The sequence below is a fragment of the Manis javanica genome, chromosome 9 (assembly GCF_040802235.1).
Source record: "Manis javanica isolate MJ-LG chromosome 9, MJ_LKY, whole genome shotgun sequence".
NCBI classification, from domain to species: Eukaryota; Metazoa; Chordata; class Mammalia; order Pholidota; family Manidae; genus Manis; species Manis javanica.
This window is the reverse complement of record NC_133164.1, coordinates 111,895,524-111,907,756: the sequence shown is the minus strand read 5'-3', so window position 1 is coordinate 111,907,756 and position 12,233 is coordinate 111,895,524. Positions and strand designations below refer to the sequence as shown.

At 47.1% G+C, this 12,233-nt stretch overlaps 1 pseudogene; it reads right to left on the bottom strand.

Moving 5' to 3' along the window:
* Positions 1–12,233, bottom strand: part of LOC140843455 (glutamate decarboxylase 1-like) — a 32,346-nt pseudogene that overhangs the window by 14,503 nt on the left and 5,610 nt on the right.

The following is a 12,233-nucleotide window of genomic DNA, read 5'->3' as shown; positions in this document are numbered from 1 at the left end:
TTCCAGAATATATGCAATATTTGTAATACTGTTTATTTCTGAAGATTGAGATTCATGATAAATGGTAATATATTTTCACTTTGTAGATTTTTTAAGCAGTTATTTTTTTATCTCTAAATATTATTATATTGTTAATCAATATACTTAAAACAGTGAACAGATATATGGCAATTCTATTTGTATAGACTGTATTTAGTAAAGAAATTTTAACAGTAGGATAGGATAACTTTAGTACTTTTTTCATAATTTCTTTTAGTTGAAAGTTACTGAAATCAATCTGGGAGAGTGTTCCTGCTAAAAATCAGAATAGAAAAATGGTATTTTAATCTATGAAGCATAATGATAATATAAATTTTTGTCAATATGTTAAGACACCCACCTTTCATCACATTTTACTTCAATTACATTATCAGCTCCAATACCAAGGATCGCTGCAGCCTTTTTTATTGAATAATGACCCTTGGGCAAAAAATGAAAATAGGAAAGGCATTAATTGTCCTGTATTAAGTCATCATGTACACTAGTGCTTTGAAGAGCATAGATACATAGCTCTGAGTGGGTTCATGCATGCACACAGGGTTCCCTTGCTCTCCCAAAGTGAGTTCCTAAGAAACCTTTCCTAAACTGAAATGGCGTGAAGCAGAGAAGATGTTACCATTAATTCATATGGTAAATCTTTTTAGGATTCCAAGACCCAAAAAAATAACCTCTTGAAGGCTTTTCTGATACCTTAGGAAACATCTCACTAACGGGTACACAAAATAAATCGATACGAAGCACTGATGGTTACAGCCACAGTTCAAAGCTCTGGCGGCCTGGTGTGGAGATTGTGAGTGTAGCTCCTGAGAAGGGGCTGGGCAGTCCAGGCCGGCAGCTCAGGGCGCGCTGTGCCTCCAAGAGGCTCACTTCAAATCCAACACTGAATGCTGTGTTTGCTTTTTGCCTTTTTTTCATAAAAGCGAAAATTCGATTCGGATTTCTTTCCATTAGCGAAAACAGGTAATATTGTAGTTCTTTCATAAAAGTTAAGTGGCACTGTGGAGCATAAAAACAAAGCAAAAACTGAAGGAACAAAACAGCAGCAGACTCAAAGACCCAAGAATGGACTATCAGTTACCAAAGGGAGAGGGACTGGGGAGGGTGGGTGGCAAGGAAGGGAGAAGGGGAATAAGGGGCATTATGATCAGCACACAGAACGTGGGATGGGGCACAGGGAAGGCAGTACAGCACAGAGAAGACAAGTAGTGACTCTATAGCATCTTACTATGCTGATGGACAGTGACTCTAATGGGGTATGGGGGGACTTGATAATGGGGGAAATCTAGTAACCACAATGTTGCCCATGTGATTTTATATTAATGATAACAAAATTTTTTTTAAAAGTTAAGTGGCAAATTGCAAACTCTCAAACTTGGGAGATACCTGTATATGTTTAGACACAAGTACCTGTCTCAAGCCCTATTCCCAGACCCTATCATGGCCTTTTATGAGATCAAGAAAGCTGTAACACCTCTCTTAAAAGGCACTATCACAGAGCACAACCCTTGCCATGGACCACTATTACACTGTATTTCATGAATATTGCTGTGGAAGAAAAGAAAACCTTGACCAGTTTTATTAGAGGGAAGAACTGATTCTTTTTTTTAAGATTATGCACAATACTGGAACATTAAAACAAAAGGAGACTTCAGTGAATATATAAAAAACATTTGGCTTAGGACCTAGTCCATAAAGATAAACTTTTCAACTGATTCCTTTGGTCCTAACTGGAAAAATAAAACATTAATCACATCCTTGTTCTCTTCATTCAATGTTAAAGAGAACCATTAAGTCTTTAAAATTTTTACAGCTTGATTTTTTTTGGCAAAGATAGAATGTTTTATATTTACAGACACATTCTTTGTTAATTCTTCATATGTTGAAGTTAAATTTTAATTCTCATCTCTCTGTGTTGCCCATCTACAGGGCCTATATTGACTAGAAAGTTGTTTTTCCTTTTCCAGTATCAATACGCCCAGACCAATATCTGGATCCAGACCCAGAGATGACTGAATATATTAAATGTAACAGTGAAACTAACATTCTCAGTCTTCAAACTACTTTATAGTTTATTTTAGGAGATTTTTAAAAGTTGGAAAAATTGAACCTTGTACTTACTTGTTCAGAAACAAATAATACGATGCCTGGAAGCACCATCATGCCTTTCCTTTTTCTCTCAGGATACTGCTTATATCACACTGCCAATATACCCCAGAGGTTTGATATACTCCCATCTATGGAAGGGAAACACAATGACTATTAATCTAATCTCAAAAATCAGAAGTGTTCCCTGAAATCATGACAATCTGAGAATTTTCTGAAACTGAAGTGGTGTCAAATCACTGATGCTATTCTTAAAATATCCTTTCTTAAAAGTATGGAGAAGGAAATCAAATGACACAACTCCTAATTTACCGATTTCTGGAAACTTTGCTTGCAACTATAACTAACACAGAGGCTTGTGGACATGTATTGTTAGGGTCCAGGACTCCGGGGTTTCCCAGAGAACAAGACACACGGACACGGAGATGAAAATACAAGCAAAGTCTTTATTGAGCCAGCAAGCTGGGGTCGACAGCACCTCCCCTGACACGCAGGCCAAGTCCGAGCTGCCGACCCCCAAGCAACTTTAGGTATGGTTTATATGGGATTTCTACAGTCATTGCACCGGAGCCTGCACATTACCCCAACCAATGAATTTGAAACACTTGGAACAGGGATACACCAGGTGCCTGACCTTTGCACAAGCATTCCTATGTGACTTATCACGAGTTTCGACCCCAGGGGGGTCGTTTACTTCTAGTTACCTAACTTAGGGCAGGGTCCAGGAATGTTAGCCTCACGTAGTTTCTACAAAAACTGGGTGGCTCAGCCCTGTTCCCTGCATTCCTCTACATTCCCCCCCTTTTCTTGATTAAACTGAGGAATCTTCCACAGCGGCATCCAAGGCCTGATATCTCTGTCGAAGAACCAGAAGTTGGATGGCGTTAACCCTTTCCCGCACAAACCTAAGCAGCCTATTTACTATGCATGGACCAATCGTAAGCAATAACAGCAGGATGACCAGTGGCCCTGTAACAGCCGAGAGTAGGGTAGCGAACCAAGGTTTGTATTTGAACCAAGAGTCAAACCAGCTTTCGCTACTGTCATATTCTTTACGCCTCTTCTCTAGATCTTTCTTTAGTTTGGCCAGGGAATCTCTGACTGCACCTGTTTTGTCTGCATAGAAGCAACACTCTTCCTTTAAGGCCGCACACAGTCCACCTTCTTTTAAGAACAGGAGGTCCAGGCCCCTTCTGTTTTGTAGGACCACCTCAGCTAAGGAGGTAAGAGATTGTTCCAAGTCTGATATTGTCTGTCGAAGCTGTTCTAGGTCCCTGTTGACAGCCCGCCTCAGAGCTGTGAGCCCCTGTTCTCGAGTTACAAGGGCTGCGACCCCTGTGCCAGCCCCTGCCATCCCTAGGGCAAAAAGGGCCCCAATGGTCAAGGCGGTAATAACGTCCCTTTTTTCCCTGTGGGGGTTCGGCCATTCTTCCCAATAAGAAAGGAGGGTCTCATGAGAACGATATACTGGGTGTGGTAGAATGGCCACAAGTACAGAAAACTCACTGTTAGCATTAAACACAGAGGTGGATATGGCCGGGGTCAGGCCTGTCTTTAAACAGAGCCACCAACCCGAGGAGGGTATGATCCATTTGTCCTGCTTCCATGTATTGTACGTGTAGGACGAGCATAACTGGCTCCGGACTATCGGGACTGAGCTTACACACGTTCCCGCGACTGAGACCTGAGCGGTTGTAAGTCCCCTCGGCCCCCTGTCCCAATAAGTGGGATAGGAGTCGTTAGTGTTGTAGGAGCCATTTATCCCGATTGCCTCATAGAAGGGGGGTGAACCTGGATAGCATAACCAACAGGGATCGGTGAGGGAGGGAGTGGTGCGGCTCAGAGTCTCTGCGAATGCCTGCACCATTTCCCATAAGGGGTTACCTAACCCGGAGAGACCCGAACCCAGTTTTCTTGTGGGTCCTGGAATCAGCTTCACCGATGTAGCTTCCTCGAGAGTCCATATGAAGGCACTTATCAGCAGGACCCCTTCATCTTCGGCTTAGGTGTATTTTCAGGGGATTCGCAGGATGCTGCTGCACTTTCCACTCTTCCTCGTGATCACCCGGGTTTTTGTGAGGCAGGATTTTCCAAACGTGGGTGTGATGCACCCAAGGAGCAATACCGTCAACCTTGAGAGCAGTGGGGGTGGGAAAACAATACAATGTAAGGTCCCTTCCACCTGGGTTCAAGAGTCCTTACTTGGTGTCTTTTGACCCATACCATATCCCCTGGGACTATGCCATGCTCCGGGCTCAGAATTTTCCCACCCTCATAATATGCTCTGATCAGGGGCCAGATTTCCTGCTGCACTTTGGCAAGAGCCTGCAACACATTCAGATAGTCAGGGGCCGGGTTCTCTGCACCGGGAAGCTGCACTCACGGAATTATAGGTGGAGGAGCCCCGTACATTATCTCAAATGGAGTTAAACCATGTACATAGGGGGAGTTCCAAGCACGGAAGATGGCTAAGGGAAGGAGGGTCACCCAGGCCCCGCCAGTCTCCAATACCAATTTAGAAAGGGTCTCCTTTAGGGTCCGATTCATTCTTTCTACCTGCCCAGAGCTTTGTGGGTTATAAGCACAGTGTAACTTCCAATCTATTCTCAAAGCTCGGGCTAATCCTTGCAGGATTTTGCTTACAAAAGCCGGGCCGTTATCGGAACCTATAGATTCAGGGACTCCATACCTGGGGATGATTTCCTCAATTAATCTTTTTGCTACTACCTGGCTAGTCTCATGCTTGGTTGGAAAAGCCTCCACCCACCAGAGAAGGTATCTACCATAACCAGCAAATACTTATATCCATACTTTCCTGGTTTTACTTCGGTGAAGTCTATTTCCCAGTTCCTCCCTGGAGCCCTCCCTGTTTCCTGGGTACCTGCCGGGTGCAGCCCTCTTCGGGCTGGTCTTAGCATTACACAGCTACCGCATTCTTTTGTGATCTGACGAGCTGCCTCATTCTGGTGGGGAAACACCAACTGTGCAGACTGAAAAAAGGCTGAGCAGCTTTTTCCAGCCTAGATGGGTGGACTTATGCAGATTAGCAAGCATGTACTATCCTAATGCTTCTGGCAGGATCAACCTACCTTCTTGGTCTCTACTCCAGTTTCCCTCCCCAGACACTTCTCCCAATACTTGTTTCCTAATCCACTCAAGATCCTGGGGGGAATACTCAGGTTTGGGTGGCAAGGCAGGCAGTTCGGGTATGGGTATTTCGAGGGCTGCAAGTAAAAGGGAGTCTGAGAGGGCTACCCTCTTAGCTTCCGCATCAGCATGGCTGTTGCCGATGGCCTCAGGTGTCTTCCTTGATTGGTGGCCCGGTACATGTATAACTGCTACCGCTTTGGGTTTTTCGACAGCAGCTAGTAGTCTTTGGGCTTCTTGCAGATTCCTCAGTCCCTTCCCTTCTGTGGAACGGAATCCTCTTTCTCGGTAGATGGCACCGTGGACATGGACAGTGCCAAAGGCATATCTGCTCTCTGTGTAAATGTTGGCCCGCTTGCCTTCTGCTCTTTCCAGGGCCTCAGTGAGAGCAATAAGTTCCGCCTTCTGTGCTGAGGTGCCAGGGGGCAGAGCTGCACTCCAGACAACTTCCCCATCGTGGGTTACTACTGCTGCCCCTGCTCTCCTGACCCCCTCCTGCACAAAGCTGCTCCCGTCCGTATACCAATTTAGCTCACAGTTTGGTAACGGTGTGTCTTTCAGGTCTGCTCGCACCTGGATAATTTTGGAAAGGATGTCTCTACAGTCGTGGGTGGGGGTCGACAGATCTGGGTCCGGCAGAAGGGTGGCAGGATTTAGGGTTACCAGGTCAGAGAAGGTGATTCATGGAGAATCTAGTAGGAGCCCTTGGTAGTGGGTGAGTCTTGCGTTCGTCATCCATTTTCCTGGAGGATGCCTGAGGATCCCCTCTATGGTATGTGGGGCTGTTACTCTCAAGTTCTGGCCAAAAGTCAGCTTGTCTGCCTCTTTTACTAGTAGAGCAATGGCTGCTAGGATATGCAGACAAGGTGGCCATCCAGAGGCCACTGGGTCTAGCCGCTTGGACAAATAGGCCACAGGTCTCTTCCACGGGCCCAGCTGTTGAGCCAGGACTCTTTTTGCCACTCCCTTCTTTTCATCTACAAACAGGATGAAGGGTTTTTCTGGGTCTGGCAGAGATAGGGCGGGGGCCCGGAGGAGAGCTGCTTTTAATCTGTCAAAAGCCTCCTGTTGCTCCTGAATCCTTTGCCAGCCCGGCCCTTCTTTGGTTGCTCCATATAGCAGTCGGGCTATTTCTGCGTACCCTGGAATCCAGAGCCTGCAGAACCCGGCTGAGCCAAGAAATTCCCTCACTCCCCGAGATGAGGTAGGGACGGGGATAGTCAGGATAGTTTGTTTCATGGCCTGCGTTAGCCACCTGGCTCCATTAGATATTTTGTACCCCAGGTAGACTACTGACCTCTGACAGATGGGGGCTTTTTTGGCCCTGCCTCGATATCCCAGTTCGCCTAGTTCAGCCAGCAAGTTCCCTGTGGCTTCTTCGCACTCCTCAGGGGTTTCTGTGGCCAGCAACAGGTCATCCACATACTGCAGCAGTGTCACGCGGGGGTGGCTCCTGCAGAAGGGCTCCAGGTCCTTGCTTAGGGCTTCATTAAATAAAGTGCGAGAGTTCTTGAAGCCTTGTGGCAGTCTAGTCTAGGTAAGCTGCCCTTTTCTTCCTCCCCCTGGCTCCTGCCACTCAAAGGCAAACATAGGCTGACTAACTTCAGAGAGTGGAATACTGAAGAAGGCATCCTTCAAGTCCAGTGTACTATACCACACATGTGAGGGTGGCAGGTGACTGAGTAGGGTGTAAGGGTTGGGCACTGTGGGGTGAATGTCTTCTACCCTCTCATTAACCTTTCACAAGTCCTGCACCGGTCTATAATCTCTACTGCCAGTCTTCCTTACTGGAAACAGGGGCGTATTCCATGCACATTGGCAGGGTTTAAGGATTCCTGCCTCCAACAGTCTGTGAATATGGGGTGCTATCCCTTTCTTAGCCTCTTCCGGTATTGGGTACTGCCAGACCGGGATGGGTAGGGCCGTGGCTTTGAGTTGAACAATGACCAGGGGCAGATGTTTGGGGAGACCAATTCCCCTGGTTTTGGCCCATGCGGAAGGGAACCTCTGCAACCAAGAGTCCATTTCTCCCCGGCCCCCCTTTTCTTGATCCACCTGAAACAGACGGTGTTTGTCAGCCAGGAACAGAGTTAACACACGCACCAGTTGTAGGGGCTGCCCCTCTTTGTCCATGATCTTTATCCCTTCAGGTTCAAAATGAATGCACGCCCCGACCTTGGTTAATAAGTCTCTGCCCAGCAGTGGTGCGGGGCTTTCAGTTACGACCAGGAATGAGTGAGAGACCTGATGCCTTCCTAGGTCCACTTTTCTGCTAGTGGTCCAGGCACATTTCTTGGACCCTGTCACTCCCTGGACTATACTTGTGCGTCCTGGGTTCAGGGGACCATGGGCCTGGTTGAGAACTGAATATTGTGCCCCAGTGTCTACCATGAACCCAATGGGAGTCCCCTCCATGCACAGGGTTACCCAGGACTCGGGGAGGGGTGCCGAGCCCCGTCCCCATCAAGCCTCCTCTCCTAGATGCAGGGTTTTAACGGGGTTCCCTCCTCCTTGTTCCCCCCTTTGGGGACACTCCCTCTTCCAATGTCCATATCTCTTACACAGGGCACATTGATCTCATCCTAGTCGGGATTGACGGGGTCCTGTTCCTCGAGGTGGCCTAGGGCCCTCCTTCACCCCGGCCAGGAATATCCTGGCCATCTCCTCCCTCTGCTTCTTGTTCTCCCTCTTCTGAAATTCTCTGTCTTCCTTCCTATTTTTCTCCTGCATTACCCATTTCTCTTTCCTCAGCCTTTCCTCTCTATCCTCTGGAGTTTCCCGAGCATTGAAGACCTTCTCCGCCTGCTGCAGCAGCTCTCTAATAGAGATCTCCCCCAGGTCCTCCCGCTTGTGGAGTTTTCTCCGGATATCGGGGGCTGCCTGGTTGATGAATGAGAGGACTACAGCTGACCTATGTTCCTCTGCTTCCGGGTTTATGGGGGTGTACTGCCGGTAAGCGTCAAACAGCCTTTCCAGATACACAGCTGGGCTTTCCATTTCCCCCTGAACAATAGTTTTTACCTTAGCCAGGTTAGTGGGCCGTCTGGCAGCCACCCGGAGACCAGTCATCAGAGTCTGGCGGTAGACCCGGAGACGCTCCCTACCTTCTGCAGTCCTGAAGTCCCAATCCAGGCGCGTAAGTGGGAACACCTCATCGTTGATGGGCTGGAGGGTAGTGGGTCTTGCATTCTCTCCGAGGACATTTGTCCTGGCCTCATTGAGGATACGCTCTCGCTCTTCCATCGTGAAGAGGGTGCAGAGCAATTGCTGGCAGTCGTCCCATGTGGGACGATGGGTAAACATAATGGACTCCACCAGACCTATAAGACACTTGGGGTCTTCTGAGAAGGGAGGGTTCTGAGTCCTCCAATTATAGAGGTCACTAGATGAAAAGGGCCAGTATTGATATTGTTGAGCGATGCCTGTACCGATGGCACGCACAGGCAGAACCGGCACTGATCCTTCTGAGGTGGAGGAGGGAGCCTCCCTTTCTTGTTCCCTGGCCCCCCGAGGCCTTAACTGCATTCCTCCAGCTCTACCTGGCGCCCAGCGTGGGGCCAGGGCGGGGCAGTGTGGGAAAGCTCTTTCCGGCCTCCTGCCTTCCTCTGCTGAAGAGTCTGGGGAAGCTGCGGCTGCCTGGTTCCTGCTGGGTTCCCCAGCCTCCTTTTCTATCCTCCCGCAGCTTCACCCCTCTCCTCCGCATACGGGGGTGGCTGCTCAATCGGCAGAAGGGGGTAAAGAGGAGAACTGTCCGGGAGGACAGGCGGCGCACTCGGGTTTTTGGCCCTGCGATTAGAGGACTTTAAATCTTCCTGGGTAACTAGGACGGAGGCTCTTGGTGGGTCGATGTGAAGTTTCTCCACCAAAAAGGGCCTCAGCCAGAAAGGGGGATTCTTAGCCAAATTTTCCCAAACAAGGATATAGGGAAGTTGGTCAGGGTGGCCCTCAGGGTTTGCCCGGGAGATAACGGCTTTGATCTTGTCAATAAGGTCCATGGAAAGAGACCCCTGGGTCGGCCAGCCTACTCCAAAGGAAGGCCACTCGGCTGAGCAAAAAGCATCGAGCCTACCTTTCTCGATGTTAAAACCCACATTCAGGGCCTGTTTCCTAACCTTCGGAAAGTGGGAAAGGATCAGACCTTTAGGAGTAGTCTGAGTCTGGCCCATAGTGAAAAATACGAGGAAGACAAGGGTAAAAGGTAGAGATGCCACTCTAACAAGATGACTGGTGTATGTGCTTGTGAACGGGTGCCTGTTGTTGCACAGTTTTTCTTCTGCAGGGGTCGTGAATTTATCTGGGATTCGCGGCTGTGACCCCCTTATCCTGTCACGGGAGTCTTCTAGCGGCGGGTGCCCTAATGGCTCTTAATTGCCCGACCCGTGCCCGCGGGGAATGATTTAGTGGCAGAGAGGAGGAATGGAAAGAACAGGGAACCTTAGAACAGGGAGACTTAAAATAAAAAGCGCAGAAAGAAATATAAACTGAAACCAAAACACAATAAAACAATCTATGATAACACTAAGCACACACACCACATCTGATCGCACTTGTTCGGACCGGTCCTTCTTTCACTCTGGTGCGCACCACACTCACCACTTTCAGGATCCTCAAAAACTCTCGTGATTCTCCCGAAAGGCATCCACTCAGACTGCCGCAGGGTGACGAGCTCGATCCCGTCCTCCTCGGGGGCCAGGTTCCTGCTGATCGGACTTGCCTTCCTAAGGCCGAGTCACTCGGACCCTAGGGCCAGGATTAGTCACCTGGACTTCACCCAGGGTCACTAACCCAGGGGCCGGGACTACCAACCCGGACTTTCTCACTCGGGGTCACTAACCCGAGACCATACACAGGATGGCGACTCCCGCTTTATAATGGATTTATGCAGATACGAGGGGGCGACCCTCGAATTACACCGCCCCATCCGGACAATTAGACCTTCCATCCAGCCATCCTTTGTTCTCAGGGAAGCCACACGAATCCCGGATGAGCCCTCAAATGTTAGGGTCCAGGACTCCGGGGTTTCCCAGAGAACAAGACACATGGACACGGAGATGAAAATACAAGCAAAGTCTTTATTGAGCCAGCAAGCTGGGGTTGACAGCACCTCCCCTGACACACAGGCCAAGTCCGAGCTGCCGACCCCCAAGCAACTTTAGGTATGGTTTATATGGGATTTCTACAGTCATTGCACCAGAGCCTGCACATTACCCCAACCAATGAATTTGAAACACATTCTATACTTTGGCCAATAAAATTGGAACAGGGATACACCAGGTGCCTGACCTTTGCACAAGCATTCCTATGTGACTTATCATGAGTTTTGACCCCAGAGGGGTCATTTACTTCTAGTTACCTAACTTAGGGTTGTTGGATTCTCCCAGAGGAGGACACCGCCTCAAATCACTCACGAAAGGCGTCTCTTGATGCAATAAGCAAGAGGAATTTATTCAGGAACCAGCTAGCTGGTGTCCAAGTTAGCCCGACGCAGCAGGTCTCAACAAGGACCCTGAGCAGCTAAAGCTAGAGGTTTTTATAGCATAGCATTTTCAAAAAGACAGTATTTTCTTACACAGTGTTTCAGCAAGATAAGCTTGGTATGCATGACTATCCAACCAAGGTTAGCTGTCTGAAGGCTGCAGCTGCCCACCACCTGGTGTTCATGATTAACTAATTTGAGGTTAGCTAACTGAAGGTCACTACATTTAACACTGGCTGACTAACTTGTTTTTCAAGATTCTAATAATTTTCCTTCTTCTAGGTTAGAGGGTGGTGTTTAAGCCTTTAAGATGGCTGTACTTATGCACTTATGCTAACTTTTGATTTTTCAGATCCTACAAGGGTAGGGTCCAGGAATGTTAGCCTCACGTAGTTGCTGGCTTCTAGTTATCTAACTTAGGCCAGGGTCCAGGAATGTTAGCCTCACGTAGTTTCTATGAAAACTGGGTGGCTCAGCCCTGTTCCCTGCATTCCTCTACAGTATCTCTTAACAATAATAGTAGTAGTTGGAATGTGTTTTGAGTGTCTCCTAATAGATACTTCATTTAGCGTTTAGAAATGATTTCTTGCTTTTTCTTACCAGGTGCAAATATTCCATCTGCTTCTTTTTCTCCCTAGCCAATAATGTCATGCATTTTCTTGAGAAGAAATCTCTCCATGATAGTAAATACTGGAGCTATTTCATATGTAAACCTAGAGTCCATATATAGAAATTCTACTATGAATTGTACAAAATGGAAGAGGATAAAAATCATGTGCTAGATAAGATTATACACATTTCTGTGTTCTATAGTAGACTGTTCAAGAAACAGTTAAACTTTATATGCTATAAATTGTCCTTTCCAGATTAAGAGCATATTAGTTCTACAAAGAAAGTATCATAGCTTCTATTGTGCAGTAGCTGGAAATTTCTTTTCCACCAAAAGGAATTCTGAAAGAAAGCCCTACCCCCTCAGCACACATTCAATACTCTTAGGGCCAGAAATGCTCAGATACCAAGGAAAAATGTCAAATTAAATTAAATTAAAAACATATAATCCCTAGTGGGCAAATTAAAAAGACAGACATCTAGAGCTCCAGATAAAATTTTGCAAAACAAGGAGATAGAAAAAGCCTTTTCTAAAAATTGATTGACAAACATTTTCTACCTAAAGACTGTACTTTAAGCAAACACATTTTTTAAAAGGCTATTGTGTTTTCACTAATGTCTCAAAACAAGGAAATGGTACAAGAAAAGAACAAAATGAGACCCAAGGGCAAGAATTCTGTCAGCATGATGGTGGGACTCTCCTCTGGGTCACACTGCGGGGTTAGACTCAGCTCCACAGACAGCAGCTGGGATGAAAAAGAAAAACATAAACTTTCCTCTATACAGACCATATACAATAAACAATGAAGTATTTACAGTAGGCTCTGAAATCAAAGAATGGGTCCAATTATTCTCAAGA